The following is a 25,825-nucleotide window of genomic DNA, read 5'->3' on the forward strand; positions in this document are numbered from 1 at the left end:
TTTCCATGACTCGCTGAGCGACTTTGAGCTGACGGACCAACCGTACTGTGAGTGTCCACGTTTCGGCTTCGTAAGTCATTACCGGTAGGACGCACTGGTTAAAAACTTTCGTTTTCAGGCACAGTGGGATACTCCACGCAGTTTGCCGAACGCCGCCCAGCCCAGTTGGATCCTTCTCTTGACTTCCCTCTCCAAGCTGTGTTTACCCATCTGCAGCTGCATCTGCATCTGTTTATCAAACATAAGTTCATTACAAAATATACACAAAAACTATAAAAATAAATCATCAATGAAAAGTCAATCAGGTTACGCATGAGGTGAATAGTTTATCGATAGGGCTGGCACTAAGTAGTTGTTAGGTACCTAACTTTAGGTAATTAACTTTTTAATATATTTAATGAGTAACAAAACTTTGATGACTAAATTAAACTATTTAATATTCTTAAACACTAAATAAAAGTAATTTTCAGTTCAACTAAGTTAAATCTAACAACTCAACAAAAGTATTGTCAGATCCCAGACTTGTCCGTATTCTAACTCTAGTCTCTATTCCCTCAATCTATTGTAATAGCTGGTAGCCTAAAAGGAGATTACAGCTAATCACATAGACATAACTTTTACGCTATCGAGAACGTTAAAAAACTCGCACTAAGCACACTGATCCTTTAACATTCAAAAATTTGCGTTAATTACTAGTAGGCTCCATAGTAACGAAGTTCCTGAACAGGTCGGATCCATTTTGTTTTTATTAAAAAATGATTTTACTGTTAAAAAGCGTGGGGTGCTTTTCAGGATATTATCAAAATAGCCCTTCTACTCATATCTGTTCATAAAATATTTATAACTACTGATATCATGCACCCCACGCTTTTCTACAATAAAATCATTTTTTCTTACACTATTTTTAATTCCAATTTATTAAAATTTATTTTCTATTTTTTAGTTGGATTTTATATAAAAGCGTATTTTGTTAGTTTTTTTAAATTTATTTTTATATTTTAGTTGAATTTCAATATTTTTTAATACTTAATTGTCATCGGTCCTTAATAAGTATACCAAATTTCGAGTTAATCCGACGTTTTGAAGGGGGTCAAAATCATGTTCAAATATTCCGTTACAAACATACATATTAACATACATACGTCTGAAGCTAATAAAAGCATATCAAAAATTAAGACATAAAATATATAAAAAATTAAGTATGAAGACGAGTTTCAATGTTAAATGAAAGAAAAAATATGTGTATTTTTAGCAACAGCGGTGTGCTGCCAAGATTAGTTTCCTGAAAACAAGCGAAAGCTTCTAATTTATTAAAACACCTGGTCAATAAACTATAAGCTGATACAAATTGTAATAAATGCTTTTTTATATTAAATTTATAAATTATTTGATTTTAGATGCATGCATTCCCTAAAGGTCTTCATCAACGTAATATAATATCTATCAATCGTATTTATCTGAACTTTAAATTTATAAAATTGATAAAAGTAATAAATAAACATTTATTATAATGTGTTTATTTATATTTATCATGCATTTATTACGCAGTATTATCATTTAAATGTTGTTATATTCTATTTCAATTGTAAATTTCGTTGGCCCATTAGCTCAGTTGGTTAGAGCGTCGTGCTAATAACGCGAAGGTCGCGGGTTCGATCCCCTCATGGGCCACGGATGTTTTTTGAAATCTTTTTTTTTTCCTACCTATTCGCTGGTAGCCAGCTTAAGATGGTATTCCAGCTACGCCTCAACGGGTAAGTGAGCTCACGGGCTCGACCTGAGAGCATTTGCTAACACTACCCCTAGCAAGAGAAGAAGAGAAACATGAGAAGATACGGCAAGAAACTCAGTGGGTTTTGATTTTTTCCCTTATCAACCGAATTCATATGGTCTAAATTTAATAATGGCGACATGAATAAGCAGTTCGGGCAGACTCATCAGAAACAGCTCCGAAAAGTAGCGACGTACCTACTGACACACGAACTCGCTGTCAAAGATCGCCCGATCTGGAACACTCGGAACGATCTAAACTTAGGGATTTTGTAAAAGTACAATGTGGTTGTTCGACTTAAGACCTTTAATCAAATCATACAATTAGGAAACCGAAGTGCCCTGAATCGTGAATTTGGAATGCTCAATAGACAAGTGTAGACTGATCATTGTCGCAGCTAACAATAAAGTCGCCTACGCACGTCCACTTTTTAATGAATGATGGATTACCGGTGGCCCAGAGGCCTTTCCAGTTACACCAGGACAGGTGGGCGAGCAAAGGCTCAGCCAGGAGGTGTGGGATTTACTAACATTTGCCTAAACCAGTGATTCCCAAAGTGGTCTATATCGACCCCTAGGGGTCTATGACAACTTCCAAGGGGTCTACGTCAGCGAAAAAAAATGTGAGGGGTCCACGATAGTGGATCTCAACACATACACTGATAGTACCTATTTACTTACATCATACTATCTTATAATATCAAGACATCATTAACTGACATCCAGATATAATGCACTACAATCTCGATGTTAGCCGAGGAGATTTAAGATTACCCTTAAAAAATTGACGCCAAATGTTGATAATCTATATATTAATACGTGAAGCAAAAAGTTTGTATCTCTTTTTACGAAAATTGCGCGGACAGAGGAGTATGAAATTTTCCACACTTATAGAGAATATAGAGAAAAAGTGCACAATGCTAATATTTATTTATAAATAATGCATAAAAGATACATTAAATCAATAAAGAAAACATTATCTATCTATCTCTTAGGTTTATGAAAGAAAACATTACACACACTACATACCATGTATTTGACGCATACACGCATGCATACTATTTATTGTCAAACTTTTGTTCTTGACGTCTGTTGTCAAATTGAGAATAGATTAAATATTGTTTGTCTTTGTTAATATTTTTTATAGTGTAGTCTTGGTGAAATTTGTGATTATAGAAGTATAAAATACAATCATAACAGTGTACAAACTTACAATTCCAATTAATTATAGTCGAATTTCGACTACTACGGGACTTCTAGTTTATTATTAAAGCATCAGGTTCATCCTTCTCACTAAAAATATCGACTTATTGCTTATGTTATTTTATTTATAGTTTATTTTATGTTACGTATATTTTACATAACAGATACAAAATTTTATTTTGAGTAGTTTTAATTTAAATTCAATTAATAAATGTATAAATTAACATGTGTTTTTACTTTAAGTTTTTAACACTAAACTTTACTACAGTTAGAAATTTACAGGAAATCAATATCAGGTAAGTAGGAAGTCTACCCAACACGGAAAAACATGGCAAGGGGTCTACGACACAAAAAAGTTTGGGGAAATCTGGCCTAAACAATGAAAAAAGATGGTGCCTACCTGCAGTCCTACCATTAGTATAGTAAGCGGCACGTAAGTTGGCAAGGTTTTGGTGTAGTGGGGGTAATGTCGCGCATGGTGCACATGGCAACAAAAAAATGGTCACTTTTATTGCCCGCATATAATTTTAGTTTATTTTATTTTATTTTTTATTTGCCGTAATTTGTTTTTGTGTTTAGAAGAAAGTTAAAGAAAAGAGAGGAATTCGCGTTCCTGCCAAAAAGTCCTGTATTGGATATCTAAAAATATATTGAAATTGACGCCACTGTTATAAAAAATATAATAAAACTAAAAATTCGTTTTGAAGTTAATTTTCTATATAAATAAGTGTCGGATTGTGAGATACTTCACGAAATTTTCTTTTCTTAGTGTTTAAGATGTTCCTAATGTATTTTTATCCAATTATAGTTATTAAGGTATAAAAAAACACACATGCATCTTTAAATATCTACATTTTCTTCATCTTCATACACAATTAGTAAATCATCTCAAAATAGCACAGGAGTGCATATACACGGTTTTAAATCTCGGTCAGGTTAAAACCACAATTCACACATTGTTTTTCAGTCGTAGTATGAAACGTTATTGATAAAAGTAAAATAAATCGAAGAAAAATCAAAACACATCCATTTTGAACGCAAGCACAAACAGCAAGCGAAGTGTCAGTCAGTCAGATTAAATTCAGTGTTGTCAGTATAAGGAAAAAGAATTACATTAAATTCACACATCGATTATTTTTTTAAATAATCGATAATTGATTTATTTCTTAATCTTTTTTTTACGAGTACACATTATTTTTTATTTTTTATGTTTTTGTTTTAGTTGTACATATTTAAATTACAATACTAGTAAAGTTTTTTTTTATTGCTTAGATGGGTAGACGAGCTCACAGCCCACCTGGTGTTAAGTGGTTACTGGAGCCCATAGACATTTACGACGTAAATGCGCCACCCACCTTGAGATATAAGTTCTAAGGTATCAGTATGGTTACAACAGCTACTCCATCCTTCGAACCGAAACGCATTAGTGCTTCACGACAGAAATAGGCGGGGTGGTGGTACCTACCCGTGCGAACTCACAAGAGGTCCTACCACCAGTAATTACGCAAATTATAATTTTGCGGGTTTGATTTTTATTACACGATGTTATTCCTTCATCGTGGAAGTCAATCGTAACATTTGTTAAGTACATATTTCATCAGAAATTCATCAGAATTGGTACAAAATTGGTACCCGCCTGTGGGATTCGAACACCGTTGCATCGCTCGATACGAATGCACCGGACGTCTTATCCTTTAAGCCACGACGACTTCAAATCACAGTTCCGTACACAACAATAATTGTATTTTATTTGTTACAAATAATTTCTTTGTATGTTCTTATTGTTAATAAGTGAACGCGAACAAACAATATACTATGAAAACAGTATATGTAGTACATTTATTACTCGATAAGATATCAGTTGGTCGCATTAATTTTCAATAAGCACTGACAATACGTATCGGTCATTATAATATTATTTATAACTATAGATTATTAGTTATAAACCCTACTACCACACAAGTTTTGTATTTTATTTGAGGTGCTCTCTTAACTGATAATTGGAAACATCATTCATGAGTAATACAGATTATTATGTGTATTACTGTGGTGAAAGTTAGTTCTCATTTACAAATATCTTTAATTGCAAATAAAAATTAATGCTCCAACGACAAATAAACTTTATTAATATTCGACAAGTGATTACAATGATATATTAATATATGATATATGAACATACACATAACATCACAGGTAAGAGTGAAACGTCTTAGGTTTTTTTTTTCCTACCTAAGCTGATAGCCTTGAGAGGCTATATCAGCATAATATTACCTAGTAGGTGAGCTCCCAGGGCTCAAACCTGACGACGTTGCTAACACGAGCCCTAGCAAGAGCCGTGCTTCGCAGAATCTACCACCTAATCGGAAACGCGACCCACTGAGAAGATACGGCGAGAAACTCAGTGGGCTGTGTCTGAGGGTTAATTTACTCGTCGAGCCCTTCGTCGCAAACGACGGGTTCGACGAGGACGATGACCGGGTTTTACGTAAAAAAGTGTGATACTGAGATGTTTGTTGTCTTTGCCTGTTAGATTTAGTTTATATTAGGCGCTGATTTGCAGTACATATGCGTTTACGGGAATTGGTATGAAAAATAATTGAATTGAGAGAGATTCTGAATTTATTTAGATTAAATTAGAAGAAAAATATATATTGAATACATTTTTTATAAGCATTCGCATTATGTTTATTAATTTGGCCACGATAAGGCATAGGCCCATTAGCTCAGTTGGTTAGAGCGTCGTGCTAATAACGCGAAGGTCGCGGGTTCGATCCCCTCATGGGCCAGGCTTTTTTGTTTTATTTTCTAATCCATGGGGAGTTCTATTCTTATAATGTTTTGAAATTTATATATTTTTTGTAGTTTTTTACATTAATATATTTAGATTTATATAATAGATTTTATTTAGTTGTGTATTACGACACATTTATTCCTTGCCGTGGTTCTTTTTAGTTATCTATTGTTCTAATTTGTTTTTTTAATGGAAAGTTCGCGCAACATATCCCGTAACACAGAACCGAGGCTGGTGCAGACACTAAACTCCTAAAAGCTTTTCAATCTGGCGTGGCGTGGCCATGGCGTTGAATTCTGAGCAATAGTAAAGAGAGATGTATCCAAAATCGAGGCATTTGTGATGTGGTACCTACAACCACCTGCTATCCATCTTGTGAACCTCTCGCTGAAAAAACTTGTCCGTCCTTACGGACAACTTGGCTAGGCTGTCTGCAAAGTGTTACTAGTGCAGACCTGGCTACTTTGGACACATTGCTTGCAGACATCCTGACAACATTGAAAATCTGATAGTAGTAGCTTGTGTTGATAGCAACAGACCCAGTTGTTGATCAAAACTGATAGCGCCACTTACCGACGTGCCAATAACGACATATTAAGAAGTAGTATGCCTTTAAACTAGACTCGACATTTAAAAATAAAAATACGGAATCAAAAGAAGAATTTGGTAAACAAGACTTAAAATGTGTTGCATACTCGTAGTCTTTTTCGTACTTTGAAAACACTGCAATAATAATTGTTATTTTAAATTGTATTAAATCATTGATTATCTTTTTTAAGCTATTGCAATCGCGGACTTTGAGCGCGGCGACCGAATCATGAAATTCCGTAATGAAAATAAAACCTAACACCTCCACTCCGCCTACCATGAAGCTCGCGTTCAACGCATTCACACGTTGCGCTTGTGTAGTGTTTGTGAATAAGCGCGCGGCGTGACGTCGCACTGCATGCGCATCATGAAAACTTTGCCCATCTCTCTCTCGCGCGGTCTAGCTTATGAGTGTGAAGGGGACAGTTAATGTTTTGTTTTGTTAATGTTTATAAATATAGCGTGGTCTTATTTTATTATTGTTTTAATATTAAATTGTTATTGTCTAATTATAATTGCATAAGTTGATAAAAAATGCTATGGAATAGCTTTATCGCGGCAGTCCCCGAGTGCCACACGTGTTTTATTTCTTTTTTTCCCTATCTATGCTGATAGCTTTGTGAGGCTATTTTAGCTTCTCCTTGACGTGTAGGTGAGCTCACGGGTCTCAAACCGGGAGTGTTGCTAACATTGGCCCTAGCAAGAACAGTACTTCGCAGAATATACCTACCACCGGATCCGAAACGCGACCCACTGAGAAGATCCGGCGAGAAACTCAGTAGGCTGTGTCTGTGGGTTAATTTATTCGTCGAGCCTTTCGTCGCAAGCGACGGGTTCGACCAGGACGGCGACCGGTACACGCTGATTATAATCGTTTACTCTATTTAATTTTATCGTTTTTTAATTTTATTAAAATACTATAGTTATATTACAATAATTTCAAACGCCTCAACATACGGTAGCGTGGCCGAGCGGTCTAAGGCGCTGGTTTAAGGCACCAGTCTCTTCGGAGGCGTGGGTTCGAATCCCACCGCTGCCAGTTTCTTTTTGTCATGTTTTTTATTCCTTTTTACTCATTTATCGAGTAATTCATTACAGATATACATTTTTTACTCACAGTTTATATTTGAAAATATTTTGTTTAATAAACCACTCAATCATAGTCAGTAATATTGAGATAATATGTACTAATAAAAAGTCCTTCCCGCAAATTTTGAATGACTAACTTATCAAATAGACAAACAGGGGACTGTTTGTCTATTACAAGATTAATTTAACTGCAATACCGTTGGGCGTATCACAATTAGTCGGCGGCCTCTATTAACGTTTCCCTAAATCATTCGACCATTAAGTCGAACGGATGATCACGAGATGCACGCGTACGTGCGGTACGGTACGAAGCTTTAATAGCTCATTACAAAACAGTACATATATGTCGAACAAGTGACCGAAAACGTAATCTGAACATCGAAAAATAAAATAACTGCTGAATAATCACATTCGCTTGCACATGCTTTTACTATTACCAATTATTTTAACTATGTTTTAGATAAAAATAAATATGTTTAAATTTGATAACATTATTCAATTCAACTTAATGATGTTTCTTGTTGACGATCATCATTTATAATGGTCAAAATACAAATGAGTGTAAATTTGGTAGTGCTTTTAGGCCATAGTACTAAATGCAAACGAGTTATAAATATTTATGTGTTGCAAATTTTAGCGATTGTTTTTTTATTTATTTATTATTTATTCTGTAGCCAAACGACAGGAGAACTTATGTCATAAAGTATTTTAGTTGTCATTATAACCTTATATATAATATAGCTTATATATATGCCTTATATAAGCTCTTATATATAATTTATAGCTTGTGCAGTTGCCTAACAAGACTGATCTCTATGATGAAGTGAATCGTCCCTGAAAAGCTACCCAAAGGTCTACGAAACCATCAAACGTAATCTCAGCGGCTCATTTATACTCCTGTGTGCTTAGTGCGAGTTTTGTAACGTTCTCACTAGCGAGCCAGTTTGCTCAAATTTGTATGCAATTGGAACAGCGCCCCTAGCGGCAAACGTACTCGGTGTTATTTTGTGAGTGCGAGTTCATATTAACGTTGTGATCTCGTAACCGAGTAATTTTACCGAAATGAGTACTACGAATGACTTTTGTGCGAGTGCGTGTTACAAATTAGTGGATTTTAACGTTTCGATCGAGTATTTCTTTAGTAGTTTTATTTTTCCAACTAGAGAGGCAAAAATATCATGCCATAGAACCTAATTTTTTTTTATGAAAAATGATAATATGGAGTGAAATGGATTTGATTAATTTGAAGCATTAATCAATTGGCATGGATTGAAATGAAATGAGATCAGATAATATGGGATAAAATATAATCTCTGCAAAATGCTGATTATATACTGAGATTTTTTTCAGTGGACCTTTTCGAAGACTTCGAGAAGCTACGTCCAACGGTTTTGTTTAATTTTTTTTAATTTTCGCACTTTCACAGATACTAAACAGTTAATAAACCCACGTTACTTTGTTATTGCACAGATGGGTGGACGAGCTCCCGGCCCACCTAATCTTAAGTGGTTACCGGAGCCCATAGACATCTACAACGCAAATGCCGCCTCCCACCTTGAGATATTAGTTCTAAGGTCTCAGTATAGTTACAACGATTGTCCCACCCTTCAAACCGAAACGCATTACTGCTTCACGGCAAAAATAGGCAGGGTGGTGATACCTACCCGTGCGGACTCACAAGACGTCCTACCACCAGTAATTACAAAAATTAATTTTGCGGGTTTGATTTTTATTACATGATGCTATTCCTTTACAGTGAAAGTCAATCGTAAACATTTGATAAGTACGTATTTCATTAGAAAAATTGATACCCGCCGGCGGGATTAGAACACCGGTGCATTGCAAGATACGAATACACCGGACGCCTTAACCTTTAAGCCAGGACGGTCTCAAAATTACACTTATACACGAAGAAATATTAAATACGCATTAACTAAGAAACATTAAATAGACAAAATAAAACAATTCACACAATTTAGCTCCTCGCGGTCCCTCCAAAATGTCTTTTCACCTTTTTTTCCTAGTTGTTCAATTGTAAATGAATAAATCAAAATCAAATCGAGTTTACGTTCTATACGGTGAAAAATGAAGAATTGTGAGTGTGAGTTGAGATATGCTACTCGCTTCGCAGGGCGTTTATTCACCGAGAGCAGCAATAATATTATTTCTCGTATATTGGTAGCACGTGATGTTTTGGCATTAGACCGTCTAAATGAAATACAACGCATTTTAACAGCATTTTAATGGGAACCGACTACTTTCAAAATTATTCGGGTAATGTCACGTGTTCAATACTATTTTGTACCTTTAGAATTAAAGTGGCTCAACCCAAAATTATTAGTTTCTGGTAAACTTCAATATTGTAATACAATAATTGTATTTTTTTAGTTTTTCGGTTTAAACACTTTAAGGCATGCCATTTTATTTGAAAAAGACAGAAAGAGTACTTTGTCCTTTTCTAGACTAAAAGAGACTGTTTAATTTTATAAGCTGATAGAATAATATAGAAAAGAATAATAGTATACCCTCTAATCGTCACATTGGAAAAAAATATGGCTTTATCATTTTATCATTTAAATTATTTTTTATTGCACTTATAAAACTAATTTAATTTACAATATGTAACTACATATATCTATAACTAATCCGTACTTCCGTAATTCCTCATAAATTGTTAATATTCTTAATAAAATTCCTATTAATAATATACAAGTGCAAATGTTGAGCTGCTTGCCAGAAATGATATAATAGTGCTTTGTTTTTTTGTTGTTTCCTTGTAGACTGCCTGTAATAATCTAAATCTGTGTGAAAGGCAATAAATGATTTTATTATTATCTACTAATGGTAGTCCAGTGGTCGAAATTTGACCATAATTTATTTAAATTTTAAGTTTGAACATTATTATAGTTCTATTGTCACCTTTCTATTATCATCATTTCTATAATAATCGTTGCTCTATGTCGCCAAGGCTACATTATAGAAAAATAATATTAAAGACAAAAAATATTAATCTATTCTCAATTTGACCACAGATTGATAAATCAATAAACAAAAAAAGTATAAATGCATGTGTGTGTGTGTGTGTCAAATACATGGTAATGTGTGTAAGGTTTTTTTATTCATTTAGTTTATTTTTTTATTGTTTATGCACAATTAAAACAAAAAAATTAGCAATCTGCACTATTCCTCTATATTCTCTATGAGTGTGGGAAATTTCGTACTTCTCCGTCCGCGCAATTTTCGTAAAAAGGAGTCCAACATTTTTGCTGCACGTATTACCTACTTAAAATGTAGGTTCTTAATAATAATACATAAGTGTTTTGAAATATAAAACTAATCTTAAATTTTTTAGTTATACCACTTCCATTCTAAGGGTGCAATTTCGTAAACAAACTTTGCCGTAATGGCGTAACCTTTAAAATACACGAAAACTGCCCAGCATAAACATATTTTTTTAGTAACTTTAATTTAATAGAAGTATTAGAATTAGAAGTTTATTATAGAATTTATTTAATTGTAATTACATATTTAGACATACTTAACATAATTAATCTTGGAATAGGTAATTATTTCAGCTTTTTTTAATTAAATAAATTATGTTTTACATAGGTTTAATCTTTTACCCGTTGAACGTTTATAAAATGATTGTATTTACGGTAATAGTGTTGATGATCTTCATTAGGTGGCCCAAATATACTAAAATTATTACGAGCATCCATCCTTATTTAATTTTATAAATGTGTAAAGAAGCAAAATTATTATTACATTGTTCAAATTTCTATATAATTTATAAATATAAATCTGTACGTATGTACCTGTAAATATGTATATTGCGCGCGTGTGTGTGTGTGTGTGTGCGTGTGTATGTGCGTGTGTGTATATATTTCTATAATAGATAGATACACAGTGTGCAATTCATTTCGAAATTATTCTTGCCCATCTAATGGTTGTCTGGAAGAGATCACTCTTACCGATAAGACCAAGAAAAAATGTTTCACAATATTTATTCATTTTGTGTACAATAAAGAATACTCTTTTACTGGTGGTAGGACCTCTTGGGAGTCCACACGGGTAGGTACCACCACCCCGCCTATTTCCGCCGTGAAGCAATAATGCGTTTCGGTTCGAAGGGTGGGGTAGCCGTTGTAACTATACTGAGACCTTAGAACTTATATCTCGAGGTGGGTGGCGCATTTACGTTGTAGATGTCTATGGGCTCCAGTAACCACTTAACATTAGGTGGGCTGTGAGTTCGTCCATCCATCTAAGCAATAAAAAAAAAAAAAACTCGTTCTCGCTCTCTCTCTCTCATCAAACAACTCTTTAAAAAAAAGCAATGATTTAATAAGAATTAAATGAAAAAGCAAAGAATTAATATGTATTTACAACTAGCTAGACGTCTATAAAATTTTCTAACCGAAAAAATATATGTGTATAAACAATTAGAATAGATAAAACCTTAAAAAACAACATTATTATTAAAAACGAAAGAAAAAATCTTGATATTGTATTGGTTTCACGGCCAAATTTTTAGTGACTACTTAACTTGCTTGAAAGTGAAGAAATACTCTCAAAATCCATTAATTTGTAACTCGCACTCGCACATACAATAATCGAGAGGCTCACTTCGGTAAAGCTATTCGATACATGAGACAGCAACATAAACAAACCTTCTCTCTCCCACAAAATGAGATTCATAAGCTTACCACTAGGTGGCACTGATACAAACTCACACAAATTAAACATAACATTAACATCGACTGAGTAATTAAAAAAACTCGCACTAAGCACAGGTACATTACCCATTACCCGACTAATTATAAATATCGTTAGAAAGCTTGGCATTTCAATTAAACGCCTTAAAAAATAACTTGCGTGCTACCAATATAAAAGAAAAAATTATTGCTTCTAAAGATGAATAAACGTCCTGCAAATCGAGTAACTCGCACTCAGAGCTCCGCACGTTTCACCGTGAAGAGCGTACACTCGATGCGAGTCATTCGATTCGATTTTTGAAACTCGCACTAAGCCTACTGCTCTCAAAACCCCTACTCGGCTTCTAGCGATAATAGTTTGTAATTTACATACATACCAATTGTAACATAAGGTTTGGGTTCTGTTATTTAATAATATCCTATAAATATGTAATCCCGTACAAGAAAATAAATTACTCTCGCGGCATCAATCTTATCTGAGCAATGATCATTAATATTGTCATTTAGTCTATCATAGCTAACTAGATTTAGCTATTTAGATTGCAAAAAGGATAGATTATGCTCCACCTAATGGGCGCTGTCAAACTTCAACAATCTCAAAGGTATAGCTATCGTCGATATCGTAAAACTATTAATTCATCATTATGCCAGAAGCCATTGGTTGTGTCATGAGTTACAGATCGCCACGACATGTTGTGTAAACTAATGTCACTTTTATCAAAGCTTACGAAATATACAACAGATTATAAAATAATAACATCTAACCTTGCCTTTAAATAAAATCTAAAATTTTGCGTATTTTGGTTATATAAATTACACTTTCATGATGTAAGAAAGATGGTTCTTGTTCAAATTCAAATTCAAATTCAAAATCATTTATTTCAACTTGGATGTCAGCATAACACACTTGTTGAATGTCAAAATATAAATGAAAATGTTAACTATACCACCGGTTCCAAAAAAAAACACAGTCCTGAGAAGAACCGGCGAAACAAACTCAGCGAGCTTCTTTTTTTTTGTTTTTTTCTCAAATATTTTCTTTTTTTTTTAAATAAGTCAAAATATTTACAGTAAACGAAAAAACAAGTCAGAAAATACAATTAAACAATAATAATAATGAAAAATGGAAATGAAAATGAAAAGGCCAGGAGCGAACGCCTCATTCCCACGTAGTGCCATCTAGTATCTAGTAAATAATCCTTAACTTTATAATATGCCTTGTTGTTCTTAGCGACATCGTTGAATTTAAACCTACTCAAAATTTCAACGGTCGCCTATCTATATAACTGCAGTTGTTGATAAAAACTGTTAATTTTTATCATGAATCGTTGCGTAAAAACTTTATCTACTTTTGTGAGATTTTGGAATCGGCCTACTAATAAATTATCTACGTTGATGACGATTGCCTTTACAGTAACGAAAGATAGCAATGCTACACGCTAGGTGCATTACCACATGTCCGCAGATGAGATTCACAGGTGCTGCCTTTATCCATTCGCCATTTATTCGACACGCGCGGTACCGGCGAGTCACCTCGCGAGCGCACTCCCCGGGAACACGTGCGACCCGCGAACTATCGTACAGAAATGTCGAGCGCCTAACGTAATAAGGACCTTGATTTTGAATTCCATTTTTAAAATGTGTCATGACAAAGTGGACTAGATTTGTGTGAACTTTATTTTTTTTTTAATTTATTAATTCAAGATAATATGTATCGTTGGGGCATTTGAAAGTTTTGCAGGCTGCGCTGCTTCTTATTCGGTAAGAATACATAATATAAACTTTAAATTGTATGACTAAAGGTATGTATGTTTAATGCATCAAAAAAGTGTTTTGATGATTTTCCTTTATCTGGTATTTTTTAATGATAAAACTGATACGCAATATATTTGAAAATCCGTTAATTAACGACTATAACATTATGATAGCATTATAACTTTTATCGACATTCCTTATTATTTATATTATATTCCTTATATTTATATTCCTTATTATTTATATTATATTCCTTATATTTATATTCCTTATTATTTATATTCCTTATTATTAATTTATTTCTTAAAGACTTGACGGTGAAGAATAAAAACGATCCGTTCTATAGTAGAGTTTAAATTTAAATTATTTTATTTTTATATTTACTAGCTGACCCGGCAGACTAGGTAGTCCCTCAATCGATAAATAAAAAACCTAAACTTTTGTATAACATAATCTTAAAACGAACAAAAGGAATCCGTCCGACGGGGGACACATAAAAGGAAAAACAAAATTATTATTTTTATTTAATTCCGAGCATTTTCATATTTATCTACCTTGTAAAGCTTTTCTGGACTTCCACAAATAATTCAAGACCAACATTAGCCAAATCGGTCCAGCCGTTCTCGAGTTTTAGCGAGACTAACGAACAGCAATTCATTTTTATATATATAGATTAGTAAGTATGAAATTTTATCTGTGTTATTCAGTTATTAACTTTATGAGATACTACTGCTTAGCATAAAATACTAGGTCCTAGCGTAGAACAAAGCTAAGATATATGCATAAGTTATTTAAATATAGAATTATTTATTAGTGAAACTTTAAACCTACATGGTAAATATATTCTCAAAAAAAAAACTGTTGTACCTAGTACAAAAATAAATTTGAACCAGACTTATAAACTGGTAGCATTTAATTTTAGGAAATTATAAGTTTTCAAGTTTTTTTTTTTTTTTATTGCTTAGATGTGTGGACGAGCTCACAGCCCACCTGGTGTTAAGTGGTTACTGGAGCCCATATACATCTACAACGTAAATGCGCCACACACCTTGAGATATAGTTCTAAGGTCTCAGTATAGTCACAACGGCTGCCCCACCCTTCAAACCGAAACGCATTACTGCTTCACGGCAGAAATAGGCGGGGCGGTGGTACCTACCCGTGCGGACTCACAAGAGGTCCTACCACCAGTAATTACGCAAATTATAATTTTGCGGGTTTGATTTTTACTGCACGAGTTTTAGACCGATTAAAATATGTATTTAGTTAATAATTCTTGTAATTATTTTATCCCTTGCGTTACTTCCAGTGTTTCGACACCAGTTTGTTTCACGAACGAAGTGATTTGTCAAAGATCTATATATAACGTATTTCAAATTCCGATTGTATTATCCGTATTATAAGTAAGCGATTAACATAATTTATAAAAAACATTAAATTCGACAATAATAAAGTATTTGAAATATCGAAATTTTTCAAACGATTATCTATATAAATCCGGAGATTAAACAGTAAAACTGTGTGTATAATGTTTTTTTCTTTGGTATGTTAAATGTTTAATTCAAGGCAATGCATCGATCATGTTTTTTGAAACGCTATTATTGGTTTCACATGTCTATGTAACGGGATTATTTAACACGATTTTCACCAATTTCAAAACACCCAATTGACTTCGCAATTTGCACTCCAAAGAATCGATGACAATAATTCTCTTATTTTGGTCTGATACTCTGATAGGCATTTGAAAGATAAAAGTAATGATAATCTTACTTCGATTGGCAATTAGAGCGTGCTTTCTAACTCATTCAAGTACAATGTTTTTTATTATTGTTGCTACGATGGCCAGGTCAACTGAAGGTCAAAGTGGCGCCAAATTGCCATCGAAATCCGTAGATATCAAACCCAAAATCCACCACGAGCACGCCGAGATAAGATTAAGGGATTCAATGGCGTTTTAACAGCGACTTTCATATCCAAATAACAAAAAAAACACTATATTTTCATCGCTTAGATATGTGACCGGGTTCAGGGCCTATCCAGTGGTGGCTGTCGGTGCCTATGGACCTAATTTCCACCGTTTTCATTTCGATTATATTTAAAAACGTTATTGAGAAATTTCCAAAACACAATTAGGTAGGCGTATATTAAAAAAAAAGATTTGAACTCTGGATGTATCAGTTGATTTGTGTTAAGAAAATATCCATGGGCTACGGTCGTAGTCGGCTTCTATCAGAAGATGCAAATAAGATCTGATGGTAGGAACTCTTGTGAGTCCGCACGGGTAGGTACCAACCACCACCCTGCCTATTTCTGCCGTAAAGCAGTAATGCGTTTCGGTTTGAAGGGTGGAGCAGCCGTTGTAACTATACTTGAGACCTTAGAACTTATATCTCAAGGTGGGTGGCGCATTTACGTTGTAGATGTCTTTGGGCTCCAGTAACCACTTAACATCAGGTGGGTTGCGAGGTCGTCCACCCATCTAAGCAATAAATAAAAAAAAAAGATCGCCGCGTCTACTACAACTCTATCTTCCATCCTTGAAACCAATACTTCACATCTTATTAACTGACTTTACTCTCCCTCTAATTTTTATTATGACATACCTATAATGGTTAATGTCAGTGTTTTAGCGTCTAAGTATAAATGTACTATATTATTACTCTGTTTACCATCAAATACTATGTCCTAAACACAAAACAAAGCTAAGATGAATACATTATATAAATATATGTATATAGGCGAGTATGAGCCGCTGTGTGTCTTTTTCTGCTGGGACGTAGTGGGAAGCAGTCACATATTCTAGGTTGAAAGATGCAACTGCGGCTTTAGCTTTATAATTGAGACTTCGAACACGTATCCTAGAGTAGGTGTCGGCGTGCATTTTACGTCTTAAGGTCACGTTACACCAAGAAAGGGGGGTACATATCGAGGGGTGAAAAGCTGTTTGGTTTGAGCGAGGTTTTTGCAACTTTACAGAAGAGCTCCGTTTAAAATTTAAAATTTAGAAAAAATATCATAACAAAAAACCTTATTCAGCCATTTGAATGAAGTAAACTTAATTGAAGTATGATTACAAACAGCGAACTGTTGATGCTAAATAACAAATAAAACGCACATTTAATAACAAAGAGAAATGTCGCGTGTTAAGCGAAATGTCGCTTAAACCATATAGCATTTCACCCCTCGATATGTTTATTTTACATCCGTCCGCAAACCGCTTGAAACGTTTACTGTATTTTTAATTATTATATATATATATTAATATATATATATTAATACGTGAAGCAAAAACTTTGTATCCCTTTTTACGAAAATTGCGCGGACGGAGGTGTATGAAATTTTCCACACTTATAGAGAATATAGAAAAGAAGTGCACAATGCTAATATTTTTTTAAAATAATGCATAAAAATACATTAAATCCATAAAGAAAACATTACACACACTACATACCATGTATTGTGACGCACACACGCATGCATATACTATTTATTGTCAAACTTTTGTTCTTGACGTCTGTTGTCAAATTGAGAATAGAATATGGTTTGTCTTTGTTAATATTTTTTATAGTGTAGTCTTGGCGAAATTTGTGATTATAGAAGTATAAAATACAATCATAATAGTGTTCAAACGTACAATTCCAATTAATTATAGTCGAATTTCGACTACTGCGGGACCTCTAGTTTATTTAATTAGTTGTCCCAACAAAGCGATTATCAATTCAGAGCATCGAAGAATTGACAAGAAGAGTACAGGATCGATGTCACCTCAGTTATAGGTACTACGAGTAATAATAGTGGAATAATTGACATCTAGAAATTATCTACAACTGTAATATTTGAAGAATAAACGATAACTAAATCAGATATGAATATTGGAGCGTTCTTCCGATGATATTGTTCCGGTTAGTTCCCACAGCGCGCTACAAAAAGAGAGCTATTATAATTAAAAACATAACTGACATGCCTGTTCAATGCTTAACGCTGTTCCCTACATAAAGTGTTTTAATGTAGTATCAGCTCACTCAAGTTTATTGCTGCTCATATTACATTTTTTACTGGTAACAAACCTGGGTACAAACCACCACCCTGCCTATTTCTGTCGTGAAGCAGTGATGCGTTTCGGGTGGGGCTGCCGTTGTATTGTAAAAACGGTGACCTTAGAACTCATATCTCAAGGTTGGTGACGGCATTTACTTTGTAGATGTCTATGGGCTCCGGTAACCACCTAACACCAGGTGGGCCGTGAGTTCGTTTGTACCCGCATAAGCAATGAATTAAAAACATAAATCCCTACGCCTTGTCTTGTGTTTGATTTCGTTAGAAGATCCAAAGCGATTTAACCAGAGCCTTTTCAGTGAGAGATTTTCATAAAGTGGCCATTGATTCTGGGCGACGCGAGTCAGTGACCAGCAAATACCCGGATAAAAAGTAGCTGAAGGAATGCAAAATCGAATGTGTGCTAATTGTAATTTTGGAACCTCGACCTTTCGTTTATCACTTGTGAACCAAGAAGCGACAGTCACTTTAGTCCTCTCACCGAAACCGGCAAAATTATACGCGCTGACCTCATTCTGCACGATTGCTTCATATCGTCCACTCGGAACGTGGACGAATTCCTAATACATAATTAATATTAATGATAATCAAGTTTTAATTGATGATCGTCGACGCAGTGGACGCCTGAATATTAATCAGCTTTTGGTTTTAGCACCTTTTTTTTTCCTCAAAGACTTAAGAGTCTTATTGACATGTTGAATTAATATGTCCAACATTTATTAATAAACTTATTTTTCTTGACTCTGTTGATGATCGTTAAGACAAACTATGTTTTCAGGGACGTACCATCACAAAAATATTATAAGACTTCTAAATAAATAAATCCATGAAGACGTTTTAATTTAGTTTGTTGATTGGGTTTCTGTTTTAGCAGAGTTACGAATCATGCCTTTTTTTTTTATTCACGACAAATTTGTGAACGTATGTATGGCCTTTATAGAATATTTAATCTAGACATTCAGAAGCTTAAATAACTTATTATTGATTCGGATAACTAATTAGGAAGTAAATATAAAACATAAAATCGAATACAATCCATTCAAATGAACTATAAAAGTTACTGTGGAATGTGTTCCGTTTTTAATACTGTAATAGCAAGGTGAAAAACTTCGATCCAAATAAATACTGTTATTACAATATAATGACTTACAACTTCTTATCTTTTTTTATAGCGCCAATTTCATTACATGCACAGAGAGATGTCTTGAGATTTTTTTCTAGTCAGAATTGCCAAGCATATGATTAGTGTAACAAGTTAGCTTTCCATATACGATATAAATAGTTTTCGTGTGAATATCAATCGATAATCATTCTGAATAATGATAGAGATATGAGTACCTGTTTCCGGTTATTCAATGAATTTAGCATATGACTTTGTAGCCGGTTAGATGAGAAATCCTTATTCTCAATTACTAATTACTAAGTCTATAACAAACTCTAAACGTAAATTTTAGTGGTATTTTTAACCGACACTCCTGTAGATCCGTTGGCTGTCTAATACTTATGTTATTAACATTGTTTTACACGTCATTACGGATCCTCCTGATCCATTAACGGTGCTTTTAGGCACCACAAGCACCGGTCCTCGTCGAACCCGTCGTTTGCGACGAAGGGCTCGACGAGCGAATTAACCCTCAGACACAGCCCACTGAGTTTCTCGCCGGATCTTCTCAGTGGGTCGCGTTTCCGATTCGGTGGTAGACTCTACGAAGCACTGCTCTTGCTAGGGTCAGTGTTAGCGACACTCCGGTTTGAGCCCCGTGAGCTCACCTACACAAGTTAGGGTGAAGCTGAAATAGCCTCTCAAGGCTATCAGCATAGGTAGGGGAAAAAAAAGGTTTTTTTATTGCAAAACGATTATTACGAGTTGTGCTAAACGTTCCTGACAGAAAAATTCAAAGTATTTATTTATCATAATAAATCATTTTCCGTTTCCACATTAAATTAATCCTTGCTATCCTTCCTCAATTAATCCTTGATATTCGCGCTTAAGCACCGTCGGAGTAGCAAGGAAATTAATGATAATTTTTTTGTATTCATTTTTGACTTAAATTAACATGAATTGCGATTATAATAATGTTTGCATATTTATATTTTCACATTGAAAAAAGATAGTAATAATATTTAATCGCTTATTTATTTATTAATGGTGGTAGAACGTCTTGTGAGTCCGCACGGGTAGGTACCACCACCCTGCCTGTTTCTGCGTGAAGCAATAATGCGTTTCGGTTTGAAGGGTGGGGCAGCCGTTGTAACCATATCGAGAACTTAGAACTTATATCTCAAGGTGGGTGTCGTATTTACGTTGTAGATGTCTATGAGCTCCAGTAACCACTTAACAGCAGGTGGGTTGTGAGCTCGTCCACCCATCCATGCAAAAAAATAAAATAAAAAAGAAACTAAGGTAAATTTTTTTATTTACCTTGTAGGCAGACACGAGCGCACGGCTCACCGGATGGTGAGTGGTTACCGTCGCCCATGGACTTCAGCAATGCCAGGGGCAGAGCCAAGCCGCTACCTACCGCTAATATCCGACGGGTATTCTAGCTTATGTTTAAGTGTAAGACATTCACGGCAGGGAATAAGAGAGAAAGATAAAGGCGGTTTTGGACGTAATCTGGCTTAGTTAGAGCAATAAAAATGAAAATTCAACTGAAGGGCTCTAGATCGCCGCTCGTACAAATATATTCTTTTAGATTTTTTTTTTATTGCTTAAATGGATGGACGAGCTCACAGCCCACCTGGTGTTAGGTGGTTACTGGAGCCCATAGACATCTACCTAGTCAGGTCATAAATTCTGTCACATGTTTAATGTAAAATAATTGAAACAAGTTTATTCATTATGTAACCATTCATATACCAAAATGAACTTAACAAAACATAGATTCTTATGACACTAAAGTTTATTCAAAATGACCTCCGTGATTTGAATACAGGCCTTCAATCTGCGCGGCCAGTCGTCTATCGCAGCACGAACGAGGTCCATGTCAATATCGGCGGCTGCCTTAATAAAGGATGTCTTGAGTGACTCCAAATTGGGATGAGACTTTGAGCACGCCTTTTCCTCCAAGTGTTGCCATATCTTGTAATCTAACGGATTCAAATCTGGACTGGAGGAGGGCCAGTCTTCGTGCCGGGTGAAGTCGATTTCAAGCGCCGCCAGCCAGTCTTGTGTGCTCTTCGCTCTATGAGCTGGCGCCGAATCTTGTTGGAATACCCAGTGCCTATTATTGAACATGGTATGAGAAACAGGTTCCACAAGGTTCGTCAGGACTGTATTTTGATACACAACTGCATTCGTGTTTACACCTTTCTCACAAAAATGTACCTCTGTTAAGCCCCAATAATAAACTCCCAACCATACCATGAGCGAGGATGGAAAATGACCTCGTTGGACACGCGGAATACGGTTGCTCGCTTCTTCACTACTGTGTGCGTACACCTTATCATTTTGTTTGTTGTAGCTCTCTTCTACGGTAAAAATTTTTTCATCCGAAAAAAGAATTTCCCGATATTTTTTTCCCGCGTACCGCTTCAACAAAGCGCGGCATCTCTTCAGTCTCAGGTCCATTAGACGGGCATTCAAACGATGTCTTGTTTTTCTTCGATATGCCCAAAGCCCTAAGTCTTCATTTAACACCCTTTTCACCGTGGTTCTGCTTAACCCCATCTGAAGGGCCAACAGTTTCTGCTTACGTTTGGGATTTCTTTGAAATCGCGCCTTCACAGCTTTTATCACTGCTGGAGTCCTAACAGACCGAGGGCGACCACTTCTTGACCTGTCATCTATACTAGAGTCGTCATTTTATCGTTTGATGGTACAATAAACGAATCTTTTGGCTATATTCAAATTTTTCAGTATGTTAAAAATTTGAATTGGCGCGTAACCGCAGCGATGCAACGCAATAACTGCAACACGGTCTTCTTTAAGCGTCCACTCCATATTTAAAAATGAGTAAAATTCTAAAAGTTATACATTTTTATTTTCATGAACAATTCGAAATTCGAATTCAATAAACTTTTTTGTGACCAGCATTCTAAAAGAAAAGTTTTTACTGTGTGACAATACTTATGACCTGACTAGGTACAATGTAAATGCGCCACCCACCTCGAGATATAAGTTCTAAGATCTCAGTATAGTTACAACGGCTACCCCACCCTTCGAACCGAAACGCATTACTGCTTCACGGCGGAAATAGGCGGGGTGGTGGTACCTGCCCGTGCGGACTCCCAAGAGGTCCTACCACCAGTTTAATTATTACCAGATAATGAATTTACATGAAATTTATTTAAATGAATTTGAACCAATTAAATAACAGCACCGTCATTATGATAAGTCCGTGCACTAAGCTATGATGGTCGGTATTAGTACTGTCTACTTCCGCAGTGAGTAATAACTGTCCGATAGTGAGCTCAAGTACGTAATGGTCACGTCGAGGCGTGGTCCGCACCAGCTCTGCTAATGTTTATGGCAAGCACATTGGCCAACGCACTGTGGCAACGCCTTCCGAACTTCGCAGAGGCGGTGCGGTAAATAAATACTTATCGACAATCGAATGAATTCGGAATTAATGACTAGGAAAAAAAATGATCGGACCACTATTTGTAGCCTTAAATCAATCGTAAAGCAAACGTTGCTAATATCAAAACGAATTTTTACTGGTGGTAGGACCTCTTGTGAGTCCTCATTGGTAGGTACCACCACTCAGCTTATTTCTGCCCTGAAGCAGTAATGCGTTTCGGTTTGAAAGCCGTGGCGCAGCCGTTGTAACTATACTGAGATCCTAGAACTTATATCTCAAGGTTGTAGATGTCTATGGGCTCCAGTAACACTTAACACCAGGTAGGCTGTGAGCTCGTCCACCCATCTAAGAAAAAAATAAATAAAAAAAGAATAAGGGGGTGATAGATTCAGAATGATGAATTTATAATAAATTTGAAGTATTATTAAGTAATATAATAAGTTAGGTTTTTTTTATTGCTTATATGTGTGGACGAGCTCACAGCCCACCTGGTGTTAAGTGTTACTGGAGCCCATAGACATTTACGACGTAAATGCGCCACACATATTGAGATATAAGTTCTAAGGTCTCAAGTATAGTTCCAGCGGCTTCCCCACCCTTCAAACCGAAACGCATTATTGCTTCACGGCAGAAATAGGTAGGGTGGTGGTACCTACCCTCGCGGACTCACAAGATGTCCTACCACCAATAAATATTTAGATTCTGGGAAGCACTACTCTTGCGAGGGCTAGTGTTAGCAAATTCTCTCAGGTTGAGCCCGTGAGCTCACCTACCTAGCTGTAATAGCCTCTTAGGCTACCAGCGAATAGGTAGGGATTAAAAAAAGATAGGGATTGAAAAAGTTAACTATTTACTGTTTGTTATTTTTAAAAAAAATGTCACACGTCATCCGCAGATTCACTGACACTGAGTAAGTAAAACAGTAATAAAGGCTTGTTATTATTATTAGATTCAGAACAATTGAGTCGTCTATTATCAAAGGTGGCAATCTGTGCATTTGGACAAAAAAATGTTATTGATATGTCAATACAGATAGATTTGAAAATAATCGTCTCCTTCAAAGAATACGGTTCAAAACCTGCATTAAATAAAGGTTAATACTTAACCTGTTATTTATCTAAGATGTCGTTCAGAAGAGTTTTGTGACTGCCAATGGAATACAAAGTCAATAATTCGTTTTTCTGATTTACCAATAATTGTCCAAAAGTCACATTGCCGGCTTTGATAATAGTCGACTCAATTATAACATCGTTAACAGACTACAGTCGCGTTCTGTTGACCGTTAGATAACGAAGTGTTCGGTAACGGGCCGTGCGTCGTAACGGGCGATATTCATAAGCACGCGATTTCAGTAAAGTCACTCGATACAGAACGATTATCGATTAATGAATGCATGCAGCGAATAAAACAAAACATTTCACGACTAGAAAGTAACGGACGGTGGCTCATACTTCACACGGTTTAAGCACGAACTTACTAAAAGCTGTAAATATTTGTAGTACTGGTGGCAGGACTTCTTGTGAGTCCGCGCGGGTAGGTACCACCACCCCGCCTATTTCTGCCGTGAAGCAGTAATGCGTTTCGCTTTGAAGGGAGAGGCAGCCGTTGTTACTATACTTAAGACTTTAGAACTTATATCTCAAAGTGGGTGGCGCGTTTACTTTGTAGATGTCTATGGGCTCCAGTAACCATTTAACACCAGGTGAGCTGTGAGCTCGTCCACCCATCTAAGCAATATAAAAAAAAAGTTTAATTCAAAAACTTACTCATAATTTAGCTGAAGCTTTTATACATCAGATCCTATTCGAATAACAAATTTATTTTATAAAGTACTAGCTGACCCGGCAGACTTCGTAGTGTCTCAATCGATAAATAAAAGACACATCAAGGGGACAAATCAAAGGAAAAACAAAATTGTTTGTTTTTATATAATACCGAGCTTTTTTATATTTTCTCACCTTTTAAGCCTTCCCTGGACTTCCACGAATAATTCAAGACCAAAATTAGCCAAATCGGTCCAGCCGTTCTTGAGTTTTACTGAGACCAACGAACAGCAATTCATTTTTATATATATAGATAGATATATTTAAATGAAACAGGACTGGACAAGCACAATATCAATTTTAACTGCTAAACTTTACAGTGTATTTAACTGGCAACACTTATGTGCGATCACGTTTACGACTGGGCTCCGCGGGCGAAGGGAATTGCGTGAAATCTTATTATTTGTTTATCAACACCGACACAAAGTCGTAATGTTTGAAAGGAGCACGTGCTTCTCATAGTCACATCTCGAAGGAAACGTGTTAGAAACATTTGAGTATATGTCTAACTGTTGTTTCTTTTATGGTCAAATATCGTGTGGCGTCAAGTTGTTAGTGAAATGCGATCAGAAAAGTCTGCGTGTGAACACAAACGACAAATATTAAAAGTAATGATCTTTTTTTTTCTTGCCTAAGCTGCTAGCCTTAGAGGGTACAGTAATGATCAGACATCAACGTATAAAGTTCTAAGGTTTTGATGGTATGTATGTACATAGATAGATAGCAAGCGAATTTAAATGTTCCAACCAATTTTCAGAGTTTTTTTTGATGCCCTTGTAGGCAGACGAGCATACGACCCACCGGATGGTGAGTGGTTACCGTCGCCCATGGACTTCAGCAACGCCAGGGGCAGAGCCAAGCCGCTGCCTACCGAACCTTTCTTTCCTATCTATTCGATGGTAACCTAAGGGCATATTTCAGTTTCACCCTGACGGGTAGGCGAACTCACGGGCTCAACATCAAGAGAATTTGCTAACAATAGCCCTAGCAAGAGCAGTGATTGATTCGCAGCTAAAATATGCTGGACGACGACATCGTTAGAAGCTCATAACACGCTCTACCACTACGACTGAATATTAGAACTAGACTGTGCAGTAGAGGAAGATATGTTAGATAGGAAAGCAAAGCAAAGAAAACACTAAATACAATACTTCGAATGTAAAAATTAAATAGTACGAAGTATTTTTCGATTAAAATCAGACAAAAAACCCTCCGGGCATCCTCCAACTGAAATCAAAACCGCGAAAGATTAAATTGACGCTGATGCCTGAATCACAATGTATCTCAAAGTCATCAACTGGTAGACAATCTTTAAAACCCGCTTAAGTTAATCGGACACCGGATCTTGCAAAAAGCTTCTCTTTAAACGATAATCTAATTATAATCAACAAGAAATTCGGATTACATGTAACAATCTATATTTTCGTGACGTCATCAAATAGTATCGTAAAAAACTGGTATCACACAAAACAGACTTCAAATCTAACGAAACTAAGTAAATGCTTGAAGAGAGA

At 35.5% G+C, this 25,825-nt stretch overlaps 1 protein-coding gene and 3 non-coding genes across 5 annotated transcripts in view; all 4 read left to right on the top strand.

Annotated features, from left to right (window-relative positions):
• The first annotated feature begins 1,597 nt into the window (after nt 1-1,597).
• On the top strand, nt 1,598-1,671 carry TRNAI-AAU (transfer RNA isoleucine (anticodon AAU)). Its single transcript has one exon. It is a non-coding gene; the product is annotated as a tRNA-Ile (tRNA).
• Nucleotides 1,672-5,685: 4,014 nt separating this feature from the next.
• TRNAI-AAU (transfer RNA isoleucine (anticodon AAU)) lies at nt 5,686-5,759 on the top strand. The gene has a single exon. It is a non-coding gene; the product is annotated as a tRNA-Ile (tRNA).
• Nucleotides 5,760-7,309: 1,550 nt separating this feature from the next.
• Nucleotides 7,310-7,391, top strand: TRNAL-AAG (transfer RNA leucine (anticodon AAG)). The gene has a single exon. It is a non-coding gene; the product is annotated as a tRNA-Leu (tRNA).
• Nucleotides 7,392-13,607: 6,216 nt separating this feature from the next.
• LOC114243469 (uncharacterized) overlaps nt 13,608-25,825 on the top strand; it is an 88,118-nt gene continuing 75,900 nt past the window's right edge. For both annotated transcript variants that reach the window (XM_028174979.2, XM_089735147.1), the window contains exon 1: nt 13,608-13,917. The gene's annotated coding sequence lies outside the window, so the exon portion shown is untranslated. The remainder of the gene's footprint in view (nt 13,918-25,825) is intronic.

The sequence above is a fragment of the Bombyx mandarina genome, chromosome 19 (genome assembly GCF_030267445.1).
Source record: "Bombyx mandarina strain Sakado chromosome 19, ASM3026744v2".
Taxonomy (NCBI): domain Eukaryota; kingdom Metazoa; phylum Arthropoda; class Insecta; order Lepidoptera; family Bombycidae; genus Bombyx; species Bombyx mandarina.